The sequence below is a fragment of the Scophthalmus maximus genome, chromosome 18 (genome assembly GCF_022379125.1).
Source record: "Scophthalmus maximus strain ysfricsl-2021 chromosome 18, ASM2237912v1, whole genome shotgun sequence".
Lineage (NCBI taxonomy): Eukaryota > Metazoa > Chordata > Actinopteri > Pleuronectiformes > Scophthalmidae > Scophthalmus > Scophthalmus maximus.
The window spans coordinates 13,700,470-13,715,457 of NC_061532.1; the positions used below are offsets into that span (position 1 = coordinate 13,700,470).

Below are 14,988 nucleotides of genomic sequence, written 5' to 3' on the forward strand. Positions count from 1 at the left end.
CCAAAACAGATGTGATTTTCCCCCCCAAAAAACACTTCCTGGCATTCCCCAGCTGGACTGCTGGGCTTCCTCAACCCCCCACATCCCATTCCATAATTCCTCCACCATTATCATACGTCCTCATTCCACTAACAATATGGTTTTGGCCCAAACTCTCTCTTCAAATTAATGTCCTCAATGTCCCTGCGGTGACTCGAGTGTCGTTTACCAACTTCATTCCCCAGTCATAGCAGCCAGGGTCGCCCAGTCTTAGTTATTATACATAACAGTTTTCTGTTAACAAGATGACGTTACCGACCGTAGTTCTGCTTCCAAAATGGTGGAGCCCCTTTTTCTTTGTAGTTCATGTGCAGCAACCGAGCTTTTTCCTTTCCTCTCTGGCCAATTCTTTGATGGAGGTTTGAACCGGCCGTCTTCTCCTGGAGGAGCAGTGTTTTATTGCTCCTCTGATGCCAGTGTTATTGCCTGGACTGGTCCTGGATGGAGGGATTTGAGGGGGATCATCTGTGGGGAGTTGCTTATCTCCCGGTGAGATTGTGGGGTAAGTCCCCCGGATCCCGGTGAGATTTAAAAGGTCATCGAGGTGGGAAAGGGCGAAAAGAAAATGGTTGTGGTTCGCAGGAATGGGGAAGGGTTCAAAGAACTTAACACCTCCAGGATCCAAAAACGCAGACTTCTTTTTGTGCTGCTGTGAAGACACATGTAGTGAGTGATAAGTGAAGCACAAATCAAGAAACAGTTGAGAAACCAGGCTGAATTTTCACAAATAATAAAAAATAATTTGCTGACCCGTTTAAAAATTAAACTTGGATGTTCCCTGTGTGTGTGTGTGTGTGTGTGTGTGTGTGTGTGTGTGTGTGTGTGTGTGTGTGTGTGTGTGTGTGTGTGTGTGTGTGTGTGTGTGTGTGTGTGTGTGTGTGTGTGTGTGTGTGTGTGTGTGTGTGTGTGTGTGTGTGTGTGTGTGTGTGTGTGTGTGTGTGTGTGTGGGTGTGTGTGTGTGTGTGGGTGGGTGGGTGGGTGGGTGGGTGGGTGGGTGCGTGTGTGCGCACACGTAGTGTTAGTCTGAAACACATTCATCCAGGCACCTTAAATCTGATCATGTTCTGACATAGTTTGGAAGGTTACTATGGTTGAATATTCAACTTTCAATAGAGTGATGTGGAAATAGTTTGGCACTGTAGGTACGGTATGCCCTCCTAAAAGATGTGTGTGTGTCCACTTCATGCTCTTGTCTGGGAGATGTGGACTTGTGGACAAGAGGCCAGAGGACCTCTTGAATGCCTTTTATTCAGCAGGGTTCCTGCCTTTTCAGTCGCTCTTTAGCAAACCATGCTCGCCCAGGGAAGTTCATTTTCTCCCGCAGGCTCCTCTGGTCAAGGTGAAGGACGCTGCACTTCTGAGAGAGGCCGCGTGTGTGCGCACGCGCGCACTTGCGTTCTTCCTGGATGTGTTGGCCTTAGAGGAACCCTCACAGTAGTAGCACTTAATTAAACCAGAGCATTGCACCGGGAGGCGAGTAGAAAAAGCCCAGTGTTGAGGTGCATACCAACTGTGTGTGTTCATGCTGGGTTTTTTTTTGCCAAAGGTGTGTATGTTTGCTCACTTGCCTAGTGTCAACTGGGCCAACTGGTATCTACCTTTTAACTGTGAGCGTCTTAACCTGCCCGTGTGCTTGGCGAATGTGTTTCTGTCCAAGCCGTGCCAGTGCATGTTACTGTTCCCGAGTAATGTCATGGGGTGAAAACATTAAGGCCGCTGGTTCTCTTCACAGGGACTGGCATGGAGTCGCATGCGCCATGTTTTTACAGCCCCTCTCTCTGCCTTCCCCTCTCCTTCTTCCCCTCGGCTCACCCCGCCTCACCCCCCATTAAACTCAATTTGTCCTGAGGGGCGAGGATCGCTACGAGCCCCAGAAACATGTGCTGCATGGGTAGAAGAGGCAGAGAGACTTGATTTAGACGAGGATTTGGTGGCATGGCGGGAAAAAAGAAAGAAAGAGCTGTTGACTTGGAGAAGGAGAGACATTCATAACATACAAGTAGTTAATCATCAACATATTGAATTTAAATATATGAACTGTTGTTGGAACGCATTGGCAAACATGCTAAACCTTTTACACACAAAGAAAAAGACTCTTTTCAGGTAGACACCTTTGTTTTGGCTCGGTTGACTCCTTATGAGAAGTCTGGAGACTTTTCAAAAAGCCCAAACACTCCTCAGCAATCCCCCCTGAGACTTCCCATAAAGGTTGAACTGTTTTGCAGCAGGATTACAGAGTGAAAAGTTAATGAAGACCCAGAGTCTCCGTGACGAGACATCGAGAGGAGGTTTCTATCTAAACATGTGTTTACAGTCGGCCCCACTTCTACTAGGTCTCAATATACAGTAAACATGTGTTTCGGGTTGCGTTGCCTTCAGAAGTTTTATCGCCGCTTCATTTCAGGTTTTATAAATTAGCCGACATGCTTAATGATGTCTGAGTATTTTTACAGCCCGGGGTTTTTGTATGAAGCATATAATGAGTTTTCAGATGTCTGCCCAGTCGAAGGCAGAACATCTGCTGTGATCTGAAGTCATATCTAATAAGGTGCTAAGCTTTTACGACTGATTTTTATCTCATGGCCTATTCCAGTACTTATTTAAAGGAGAAACAGCTACTGGTGTTGGAGTAGGTAACAAGAGTTTCGAGGTGGTTTGCTGATACAGGACATTGGCTCGTATCCTTTGAATTACACTTGGTGTGCATGATGTAGCCATTGGTTACATGTGGTGTAATAATATTTGACGTACAGTATATGTTTCTAATAAAAAATGGATATTCCATCTGCGCTGTCTGAACTTCAAAACAGTCATTAAAACATGTTTCTTGTATGAGATGTTCTAATAAAATACAGACTGAGGTCAAATATTCATATTGGGTTATTGTACATTATTATTATATACTATTATAACGGAGCATATTTGATCGGCAGGTCTTGGAGCCTAAACGATTGATTACACCTCGAGTCCCACCCTGGAAACTTTTTGACACAGTCTGGACATCACATCACGTAGAAGCTTCACTGCGGTAAAGATCTGAGACCTTGTGAAAACACAGGACGCAGAGCATCAAGTAAACGTGATGGATCACGAGCCCAAACCGCCGGGGTCAGTCCTCTTATCAACGCTTCCTCTGAGGAGGGGCGGCCTTACTCAAGACAATATTGATCTCCGATTGCTTTCCTCCGGGGGTCGAAGGTTATCTGGCCTCAGCAGCTGATGGGTCCACTCTGTGTACCAGGCAAAGGTCAGGAGGTTGTTTCTGAAAGGAAGTCGACTTCACAGGTCACCTGTTGAATGTGCCTCCCTGGTCCCTAGGTATCAGTGTATTCTAATGAGTAATGGGAGATAAGTCTCGGCCACTTTTCCCCAACGGTTCATTATTGATGAAGACTTAATTGGGGGATAGTTCTGATATATTGCCTCATTTTTTTTCACTGGTTTTGGGCTCCTGCAGGGCGAGAAACACAAGCAGGCAGGTAGATCAAAAGTTGACCACAGTATGACGTCAATCGGTCAAACTTACTAAGAAGAGAAAACATACAGGTTAACAGTATCGTTTTAGCGTCTGTCAGCAGCTTGTTAGCTTAGCATAGCACAAGGACTTGAGGGAAGGAGAAATTGCTCCTGACAGGCCTCTTGCTAATGGCGGCAATAAATTGACAGGACGTCATTGCATCTGTCCAAGAAGTAGTCCCGCACATAACTCTCCCCAAGTCCTCAACATCCTGTCTCTACCTGATTTACGTCTCCGCCGTATGGTGCGCTAAGCTAACCAGCTGCTATCTCCGTGTTTACAGTGCACGTTTGAGAGTGATATATTGATCATCTCATCCGACACTGCAGTGGAAACGTGAGTCACATATTCCTTTTCACATGACGTGCAGTGCAAGTTTAAAACTTAAATTTGTACTTGATAGCAGTATTATTCCCTGCAGGCCTTAAATGTAGTCTGCCCCACTGCTGGGATGTGTTCGTCTTCAACAGGCCTGCAGGCCCCATGTGCCCCATGGCACTGGCCCGGAGCCGAGGAGCCGAGGAGCCGTGTGCTGGGCTGTTATTTAAAAGAGACTCCCGGCGCTGTGATCTGGAGCCAGAGGCGGCCGCTCTGCCCTCCGAACACCGCCACGGCCTCGCTTTTTTTTACCTCCAGCTGAGGATGAAGAGATGATGGAAGGAAGGAAGGAAGGAAGAAGGGATGTAGGGAGAGAAAGAGGGGGGGAAGCGTTTTTCTCTTTGGCCTCCTTCGGCATGCCCTTTTTCTCTTTCTTTTCCCAGCAGGCCATCTGTTTCCTGTCTGCAACTTGACACCAGTACCCGAGTGGGTTCTACTCTTAAGGTGTGTGTGTGTGTGTGTGTGTGTGTGTGTGTGTGTGTGTGTGTGTGTGTGTGTGTGTGTGTGTGTGTGTGTGTGTGTGTGTGTGTGTGTGTGTGTGTGTGTGTGTGTGTGTGTGTGTGTGTGTGTGTGTGTGTGTGTGTGTGTGTGTGTGTGTGTGTGTGCGCGCGCACTCTCGTAGGGGTTTATGATTAGCTGCTATACTAATATAGCAAGTCATTTATGTTGGTACAAATTGGCCCACGTGCTCTCATGTGATACAAGTGTGATATAGAAGACGGGCTTCACACGGAGTGCCTGGGAACCGCTGACTTGTGTATCATTGATTCACAGTGACTGCTCCCAGTGGCTGCCTCGAGTCATGCAGATTCACGCAGTTTTACCCTTTCGTCGCCCCCGGTCTTGCGAGCAGCAGTTTGAAATACTGCTCTTTGTGTTTTGTTTTGTGCTGAGGAACCGTTGACTTGATGCGCGGAAGGACATATGTATATTTGGAATCCTGAAGTTCGCAGTTGTTGATCAGACGGCACGGTGAAAGTGGCCATTTTCAGTCAGTTTGACCACTTAATTCCTGTGTAGGCTGGAGGGGGGGGGGGGCAGGCTCTGTTTTGATCTTGGCTTTTCTCCACTAATAACAGAATACAGTAGAGTTGGCTGGACGAGCCTGGATAATCCCCCAATCTCTTCTTTTCACTTGCTTTTTATGGCAATTAAAAAAAAAGGAAAGATGAGGATTCTGTGTCAATTCAGGAACAGTTGAGACTGCACACAACACGTTAAAAAGAAAAAACAAGAAAAGACAAAAGTGTAACTGACTGTCTGTCACTCACCCAAAAGTAGCCACTGTACTCCACCTCTTCTCTTCTTCTTCTCTCTTTTACCTCTAACCCTTTTTCGCCAATAGGGATTTTCCCGCCCTCGGCCCACGCTGACGAGCTGGACGTCTCTCTCTGCCAGCATGTTTGTTTTTTGATCGCCGTGCATAATGACGTCCGTCAGCGAAAGCAAAGCCAGACCTCCGAGTTGTGTTTGTTTAGCGAGGCCACAGTGGAACCAGGCCCTCCGTGGGTCTGGTTAAAGCCGTGGCCAAACCAGACGGACTTTGTGATGCTGCTTTTTGCGCAATCCAAGATTTTTGTCGAGCTCGCTGACGGGAGCAAACCTTCAACGGGACTCCGTTGTCATCGGTGCCAGGTTCACTGCAGGCCACTTGGAATCACAGTCAAAGTAAGAGAGGGAAAGTAGTTGATTTCCAGTTGATTGTCCAGCGTTTCATATCATAAGGAAGTTAGCATTTTCTTCTGTACATAACATGTATGTAGGGGGAAGTTGCTTTGCTCTTCTTGCAAACGCCAATGGCCCAATGAAGCTGCCATGAAAAAAACTCTCTTGAGCATGAAGGAATACAGTAAGCAGAAGTTTTACCAAAATTTAATGTCAAAAGAAATGTTGCAATAATGACATGTGATATGTGATTTTCTGCATTATAAAAGTACAAAGACTTTTTTTTTTAGAGAGTTTTTAAAGACCCACAGCCACATGTTCTTTGTTTTCATCACACGACCCCCGCTCTTTCATTTGCCAGATAAAAAACTCAACCAGTGTTAATATGACAGTTGCCCCATAAAGGTCAGCAGTGATGAATCCACGGGTGGTCCTCTACCTCGCAAAACCACATTCATTCTGGCAACTCTTATCTTTTTGCAAGCCCTTGACCCTGCTTGAGCCACATCACAGTTTCTACGCTAGTGTGTATAAATACATTCTAATAAACTCAATTATCCTATTAAAAGGAATGATTTTACATTTGGGGAATATGCTTACGCACTTTATTACCTCAATGTTAGATGAGAAGATCAATGTCACTCCCGTGCCTGTAGGGCAAATGTGTAGTGCGAGACAGGGAACATTGAGCTTAGCTGACAGACTGGAAACAGTTGGAAAGCATGAGAGGCATCTTTCTCCTATCCAGCAGTCATTTGTTTAAGTCTTATTATACTTATGTATGGTCGACATGAAAGATAAAAAAAAAAGTTTCGCTTGGTGTAGACTGATTTGTGTGCTCCCCGTCTTCGTCCCTCCCACCGATACTTCCTGTCTCTTTCTGTCCCAGGCCTTGATATATGTGCGTGAAAGGTGTCCTGTGTAATGTGTATGTGATTTTAAGTGTCAACTGATGATCTATGCGTCGGTGTAGTCCTGTGTGAGTCTGTCTTATGTCAAATCTCCCCCCCCCCCCGCCACCCACCACCGTCCGTACCAATGCGGCGTGAAAAAAAGACAACCACTGCAGATCACATTGCGTTTTCTGACTCTATAAGCCACAGTTGGCCTCCCGTCTGAGGATTTTCTACAGTCGTTTGATACTGAATAAGATTTACAGCACAGCTGGAAAGCAAAATCTGCAGGCTGGGGCCGGGGGGATAGAGAAGACGAATCCTCGCAGCTGTGACAAGGAGTTTTACTCCTGTTGGGTAGAGAGGGTATTTAGTGTGACCATTTAGTAGAACGAGAGCTCCGGTGCGTACGTGTACATGTTGTTTGGATTGCTGTACAGTAACAGCACTCGTGGAGGTGTTACGGCCAATCGCATTGACCAAAGCTATTGATATGATGAGAGATTTACAAGTTGCGTCATTTGCAAGCCTCACTTAATGCCTGGGCCTGACGGGGTTAACTGCTGATAGGTAACTGCCCACATTGTGTTTGTAGAACCCTCTTCTTGTGGTTCTATTCTTGGTTGCAGCAGCTGTAACGAAACCCAGTTTCCTCCGTGGCTCCATAAAGTATTTCTGGTGCTGAATCTGATGCTCTGTACCGCTCCCGTGCCAGACACACAGTATCGCTCCGAAACCAAGGAGAGGAGTGAACGTGGGGTTTGAAGTGATGCTCGTCACTTGGCTGGAAATTCTGTTTTGCCGGAAAAAGAAACCAAAACCGAGGGGAAAACACATCAAGTTTATCGCGTCCTCTACTGTTTGTGAAGGGAGAAAAATAAAGTGTTTGAAAAACACCCCTTCCTCCCACAAGTGTTAACAGGATTGTGGTCACACAAAGATGCAGCGGTCCAGTCGAGAGCAAACCAAGCAGTCCTCGAATTTTGGAAAAGAAACAACAGGAGATAAATCAATCAATCCCACTAGACGTCTTCGGGGCTATCTAAGTATATTTGAGAGGTGGGCAAATGGGGTTTTATGTGTGTGGACACTCTGCTACAGCACGTTGGAGTTGTGTGTGTCCTCGTGCTTGCATAACGGGATAAGTAGCTGTGGCTCTGGGACTTGGGAGATAGTTTGCAACGTTGTAACTCTGTTAGCTTCAGTTTCATTATCTAATCACAGACGCAGTGTTGCAGACTGCAGGATCTCGGATCTGATCTCTGATGCCCCCCCCCGGGCACTCCAGCCTCCGCAGCAGGTGTTTATTTAAAAAGACGGCTGTAACAGTGTCTCTGGCAGCCTTCCGCGTCCATCCGCTCGTCCCGCTGCCGCTCTCTCCTCCTCCTTCTCTCTCTTCAACTCTTAACCCCCGAGGACGTGCGTCTGCATCTGCTGCGGCTCAAGCTGTTTTAAGACCGCAGCTGAGTCTTGACGGAGGTGGTAGAAGAAGAAGAAGAAGGAGAAGACGACGACAGGGCGCAGACGGCATGTTGCAGGAGAACGCAGACGGCAAGACAAACAGATGACCCAGCTGTACCCAGAAAACCCACTGGAGAACAGTATATGCATTCACTGACAAGAAAGCCCAGGCCACGAGGAGGGAAATGAAAGGAAATGTTTTCCTCTCATCTGCCCGCCCTCCATGATTTCTCTTGATCGCAAGCAGCTGCTCGGCGTGGCCTGCGATAGCAACCCGCCTACCAAAGTCTATTTTCGGAGCTGCTACTAATAATAGCCCATAGTAGAGCATTGTCAAATGTCTGCTGAGGTGGGACAGGTCGCTGGGTGGTACCGGCTAAAATGTGCCCTTAGCCACGAGCATCAAAAACCGCTTGAACAAAATCCTTTGCACGGATTCTGTACTTATTCTATTATCTGGTAGTTTGTGATAAAAAAAAGTACAGGTTTTATTTCTCAATGGACGGCACCAAAGAAAAGATAACTTCTGTAACCTAAACCTTAAAATTGCGTACCTGTACTATCGGCACTGGAGTGCGTGCGTGCGTGCGTGCGTGCGTGCGTTCGGCGTGCGAGCGAGCTTGTGGTGATAAGACCGATGACTGACTCGGGGGGTGACCCAGACGTCACTATCATTTTCTCTGTCCAGGTCTGACCGCTAATGTGGCCCATGCAGCCTGTCAACACACGGAGAGAGAAAAAACATGCCTCCCTCTCTTGTACGCTCGAGAACACGCCAACTCCCTCAGTTTGAGTGCTGCGATGCCTGATTCTTATCACGTGTCCTCCGTCTGTGCAACACGGTGAGGTATTACTTGGTCTGAATCCCGCTACCTGTGATTCACGTCCCACTTAGGGGCTCTCGTCTAATTACCTGGCAATGACAGGGTGCGGTGGACAGACAAGCACTACTGTACACGAGGCGGGGCAGGTCGTGGTGTATTTTACCAAAGATGATGAAGAAGGAGCAACGGAGTGCGATGGTCTGCATCAAATCACAGAGCGCGTAATGACACGCAGATGCCGAAACACTGTCTGCTGTCAGTCTGTGTTGTTTTGTTTCGGTATAATCCCCGGTCATTTGGGAAACAATGGCTTGTAATCTAATCTAATTTCTGGCGTTTGCTGAAAAGCCGGTGTGTGTTGTGGACGGGGCTCCTAAACGCTGCCTGACTCGAGCAGCATCTCTCCCCAGACACACTGTGGTCACACTTTCTGCCTCGTGCTCACAATCCTGTTTTCTCTTTAGCCTTTACATTTAAGTTACACTGGACCAATTTCAAAAGATTACTTTAGCTGGTAACACACACATAAATCAAGTTTGTTCGAAATTAAAGTCAACAAGTTATGTTAACACAATTGATGACATTACTTTCGATGATGACATTAACTTCCGTGCGCTACCAATTGAAGCCAATTTTCTGTAATCGGTAAACAATTTTCTTCTCTTAGTGTACGTCGAACTCACTGAACCCGCTGCCCCGTGGTTCGCCGTCTGCGTCTGACCATTCGTCCAGACTGTGTAGGCGGAATAAACTCATATTCACCAGGACAAAACCAAGAACAGGGACGTGTTAAATCCACCGGGGAAGTGGACCGGTGCTGTAATGCCGCAGCCTCACTATCTTTGTCTCCGATCCTTTCAATGAGCTTCTTTAATGCAGTTTGCTTTATGAAAGAGACTCATTCAGGGTAATGAGCTGCTCGACCTGATGAACGTCGGACGATCCTCTGTTGTGGGATGGAGTGAAGCTTATTGTTCAACTGAATTCTTGTTTTAATATCCAGGTGATTACTGCACTGCTTTACTTTATACTGCAATAAAACACTAATCACTAGTCCACCACCTACTTTAAACACTTATTTTTTCCGCCTGATAACTTAATGTATTGCTACTTTGTGACGGGAGCATATTGACCTCGGGTTTAGAGTTTTTATCGCATCAATCTCCCAAGTTGATTTTCCACACTTTGTTACTTATCCTCACTGGTTTCTGTGTCATTTGTCTCATCGTGCTTCCTGCCTCCCCCCTCCACATTTCTCTTGCTGTCTCCTTGCTCATTATTCATCTTTATGTATTGGAGTTTCACAGTAATGTGACCCAGCTGCCTTGGACGGCAGGGATGGGTGTTAACACAAACTCTCATTTCCATCAAATACTCAGTCGCATGCTTCTTAAAAACACAGGAGGCAGTTTTTAATTTGAATTAACAGTTGTTCATTTTTGTGGATTATCTGAACTAATGAGGCCGTCGCTGTGTGCATGCAGACTAAAGTGAGACGTATGAATGCAAGATTTGTTTCTCAAAACCAGACTTACTAGTAATATTCATATACCAGAGATCAGAATGATGTCTGAAAACGGCGTCATTGAAACTCGAGGGCTTTATCGCTGCTCTGACACTGCTGATTAAAAGTCAGATCGCAAAGCCGTTTGATGTAAACACTCGTGAGATTGGGAACACGAAAGGTATTGCAAAGAAAACACAGGGCTGAACATAGTTATTCATGGTTCATCTTTCACCAAACAACCCTCCATTCCTCTAAGTCCCAGTAGATTTCCATGATGCCAGGTATTGATTTTATTAATGTGTGTGTGTGTGTGTGTGTGTGTGTGTGTGTGTGTGTGTGTGTGTGTGTGTGTGTGTGTGTGTGTGTGTGTGTGTGTGTGTGTGTGTGTGTGTGTGTGTGTGTGTGTGTGTGTGTGTGTGTGTGTGTGTGTGTGTGTGTGTGTGTGTGTGTGTGTGTCAGTTGTTGCCTTCAGCTAAAGATAGGGCCATTGTTTAGATCAGACTTGACACATGCTGGAACATCGCTGTTGAATGCCGCTGCCTTTTATTTCTCTCGCGATTGTGTGACAAGTGCTGCCACTATCTGCTCTCTCTCTCTCTCTCTCTCTCTCTCTCTCTCTCTCTCTCTCTGTTCCATGTCAGTGACAACAAATGACGAATCTCTGCCCCCGACTGTTTTCACAAGATACTGTCATTCGACGACCTCAGCAGCCCTCTGACCCAATCAAAACCCCCGCATCCCATTACCTCACGACTCTGATATGAAGGAGTGAGTTTAGGCGGGCGGCGCTGGGGTTTTTTTTTTTTTGGTGATTCAGCGCCGGGCACATCCTTGTTGACCCGGGCATAGCATCAGATAATGATGAGTCTGCGCTGACTTGGACAGCGGCTGCGCCTCTCCCACGTCCAGCCGATAAAAGACGTGGAAACACAAACATCAGGGGTTTCAAAAGGCAGCGCGCATTTCGGCAAGGACAGAGGTCACACTAGATTTAAAAAAATCAAATAAATATATATATATACATATGCTTTTGTTCAGAGATTTATAATTTTACTGAGATTCATACAATCATACCAAGATTTACCCTTTTTTCTTTGAAGGAACAGATTGATTACTGCCAAAGGACCACATTCTACTGTACACAGGTTGTTTTTTTTGTTTTTTTTAAAGGAAAGAACAACAAATGAGTTGCTGATATACGATATATGTCCAACTAGTTAAACTGCGGAGTTTTGACTGTAAATTTCATTTTAAATGTCTTGTTTTAATTACATTTAGTTCGTTTTTTGCCATTTAAAAATGTTTAAATCTAATTTTACCATTTTTATTGGCCCTTGTTAAAAAATATGAGCCCAGATATCAGTTGACATCTGGGGAGTTGAGTCGATCCTGCCAAATAAATCACCCGACCAGTCGAATCAGACAAATCCATACACACCGACATGCTCATTAAATGACAATGAAAATGCCAGTAGAGTTTAGGCCTCACCAATGAGGTATGCTGGGGATAAACGTTACTGTAACACAGCTACTTTTGGCCGTATCTTGTAGTGTAACTAATTACTTTTCAAATAAGGTATCGCTCGTACAACTACTGAAACTTTAAATGGGCTTGTTTCTTGTTACTTTTGTCTCCCGTGAACTCGAGACTACAGCAGACGACTGCAGCCGTCACCAGACTTTGCAGTGTCGCAATTGAGCGGATCAATCAATCAGCATTAGCCCACAATTTGGCGACAGTCTGAGTAACGTGAGCTTTTACGTCCTAAGGAGTGGGACTTCAAAATACCGGTGGGCTTTCTCCACATCAAAGAATTGTAATTCAAATCTTTGGAGGCACCTGGTTAAATGTCTGAGAAACAGTTGTTGTTTCATTTCTCACTGTCACTGACTAACTACAGTAACGGGGGACCTATAAAAACGCGTCTTCATCATAGTCATAATATAAGTACAATGGCAGATAGAGTTCAACAGTTGTTCACTTATGAAGAAACGCGGAAGGAGATTGTCTGAGTCTGATGCGTTCACAACAACAACAACAACATTTCCGGGGAAAAAATGACTGAGTTGGTGGATATTTTCCAAAAGTGTGTGTGTGTGTGTGTGTGTGTGTGTGTGTGTGTGTGTGTGTGTGTGTGTGTGTGTGTGTGTGTGTGTGTGTGTGTGTGTGTGTGTGTGTGTGTGTGTGTGTGTGTGTGTGTGTGTGTGTGTGTGTGTGTGGAGAGAAGGAGGGGAGGGGGGTTTCCACATCTGAGTGAACTTCTCGCTGATTGTTATGACCCCACACTGTCAACAGAGCATCTATTTCTGCCTCCACGTTAATGACACCAACTGCGTGTCCGTGCACACGTGTGGTGTACGGGGGGAGCGTTTAAATAGCCAAAACAGCTGGGATTTTGGAGTATAGCTGATGGCTGCGGTGAAGTGAGAGTGATCACATTCAGAGCCCATGCTGTGGCATCTCTCTCTCTCTGTCTGTGTGTGTGTGTGTGTGTGTGTGTGTGTGTGTGTGTGTGTGTGTGCGTGTGCGTGTGCGTGTGCGTGTTACACAGCAGAGGGATGTGTGCTATCCATTAAAGTAAATGGGAAAAGAATTCTATGTTCTGCAGCTGAATGTAGGGCAGGGGGCTCGGAGAGGCAGGAAGGGGGGGGGGTTGCTCTCCCCAACCCTCAATACCCCGACTCTGGATGCTTTCAGACTCTGTCACCATCACGCTATGTCATAGTGTGCGCTGCGTGAGTGGAGTACAATCTTCTTCGGCGAACAGTCGTCGGAAACAAGAAGCTCCTGCCAACCAAGGGCTTTTCTCTCGCCTATACGCACTCTGCGCTGACCGCATGAATTGAGACCACGGATTTGATTAGCCATTCAAGCATCCGGCCAAAAGGCAGAGCCGAACTTTTCCTGGATCTCCAGGATTTGAGGCTTGGTTCTTTATAACTTGTTCTGTAAATGTTTCCTGGGCTGCGTCTGCCTCTTATTTACACAGTCACAAGCAGTCGCTGCAGTCAACCTTCTAGTTTAGCCAGTTTTCCACGATCGGCCAAAGATTAGCTCCAGAAGAGTTCTCCGGGTGGATTAAGAGCCTTGCTGAGGGACAATTTGATGGCAGTCGTTCAGCAGGGGGAGCACATCGCCCAACTGGTAATGTTCCCGGCTAAAAAAAAATCATCGTTTGTCTTTAGAAAAAACACTTAGTGATTTCATATTTTCTAATATTTGATCTCTTCTCGTTTTCCCCCTTAAAGTTTCTCTGTGACAGTGTCATCCATATGTTCCACAGTTTTATCTGCTTGTGTCCTACACTCGAAGATGCTCACGGTGACCCAAATAGACGAACGCAAGATGCCATGTTTTAATGGCCTCCAGGAAATCTCTGGCATTTTCCCGGAGGTTTGCCTTTTAACATATGAGGAACGCATCAGGAGATTGTCGGAGTCAGACGCGCTCACAACAGCAGACACTTTTCCCAGAACTTCCTGTGGCGCCCACTCGCTCGCTGTGACTTCTCCTGAGACTTTCCTGCTGTATTGTCACACGGGATCACTTCCAGACATTTCTACAAGGGGGGGCTGGCAGGGAACATTCTGGAAAAGTCTACGGAGCAACATTTGCGTTCTCCCAATTTCCCGGGGAAAATGTCCGGACTTCGGTTTCAAGTCTTAAAGCAGCTTGTCTGTCTTGTGCATTATTTGGTGAAGTGAATGCAGATGAATGGCCGTCTCGAAGGCTGGAATCGAGTTTAAAACTCGTGGCATGCTGTGGGAAACTGTCAACAATCATGCAAATTAGACGCAATTCATAGTTTATGGGCTAAGACGTTCAAAAACCACTATTATGCTGCTTTAAGACCCCTTTAAGGATACCACATTCCCAGTGTATGTTGTCATTCTTGTGACACACACACACACACACACAACTAAACCTAATAATGTAGTGGAGTAGGTCTGATTGCCCACGCTGACATAAAAATGTAGCCGGATCAAGAAAAGCCCTCAGCTCGGACCACCAGTCCCTTGATAGCGTTACCAGACCCAAACCTCGGTGTGTACGCAAGACAAAGATGAGCGTGTTAACCATGTCCTCTGACACACACACACACACACACACACGCTCTCAATCTTTCGAAAATACACAGATTCAGCTCTCGCATATAAACGTATACAACCGTCAGTGTTCACATTCTCATCGAAACAATACACGGTCTTGTCTCTACATTGACGAAATACATTCCAGCTTCTGCAAGTAAAGCTGTCAAAGAGGACCCCCCCCCCCCCCCCCCACACACACACACACACACACACACACACACACAACTCAGGCCCAATCAGCTGCTGTCAGCTGGACACTGTTAGTGTTGAGATGGGGGAGTTGAAGAGAAGAATAAGGGAGGGATGCAATCTCAACACCTTCAACTCCCTATTCGTCTTACAAGTTGTTCTGCCGGAATGTCATTAGCAAAGTGAAAAATGTCTGCCTGTGCGTCCGTGCGTGCGTGCGTGCGTGTGTGTGTGTGTGTGGTTGGGGGTGGATGGGCTCTTGGATGTCTGCATGCCTGTCTGTGTGGGAAGCCGGGAAAAGAGCTTACAGGGAATAAAATTAAAAAAAAACATTTAGTGACTCCCTAAGTGTGTCCCTGAACTTTTTGTCATGTTTGTGTGTGTGTGTGTGCGCGTCGACTTGGCCGCCGGGGCTCTAGAGAG

General features: G+C 46.2%; 1 protein-coding gene across 9 annotated transcripts in view; it reads left to right on the plus strand.

Moving 5' to 3' along the window:
- Positions 1–14,988, plus strand: part of LOC118290409 (protein eva-1 homolog A) — a 221,191-nt gene that overhangs the window by 195,278 nt on the left and 10,925 nt on the right. The window contains exon 1 of one of the 9 annotated variants that reach the window (XM_035618066.2): positions 4,360–4,378. The exons of 7 other annotated variants lie outside the window; for them this stretch is intronic. The gene's annotated coding sequence lies outside the window, so the exon portion shown is untranslated. Of the gene's footprint in view, positions 1–4,359; positions 4,379–5,583; positions 5,603–14,988 lie in introns of those variants that run through there. One more of the 9 variants, XM_035618067.2, reaches the window with a different exon arrangement.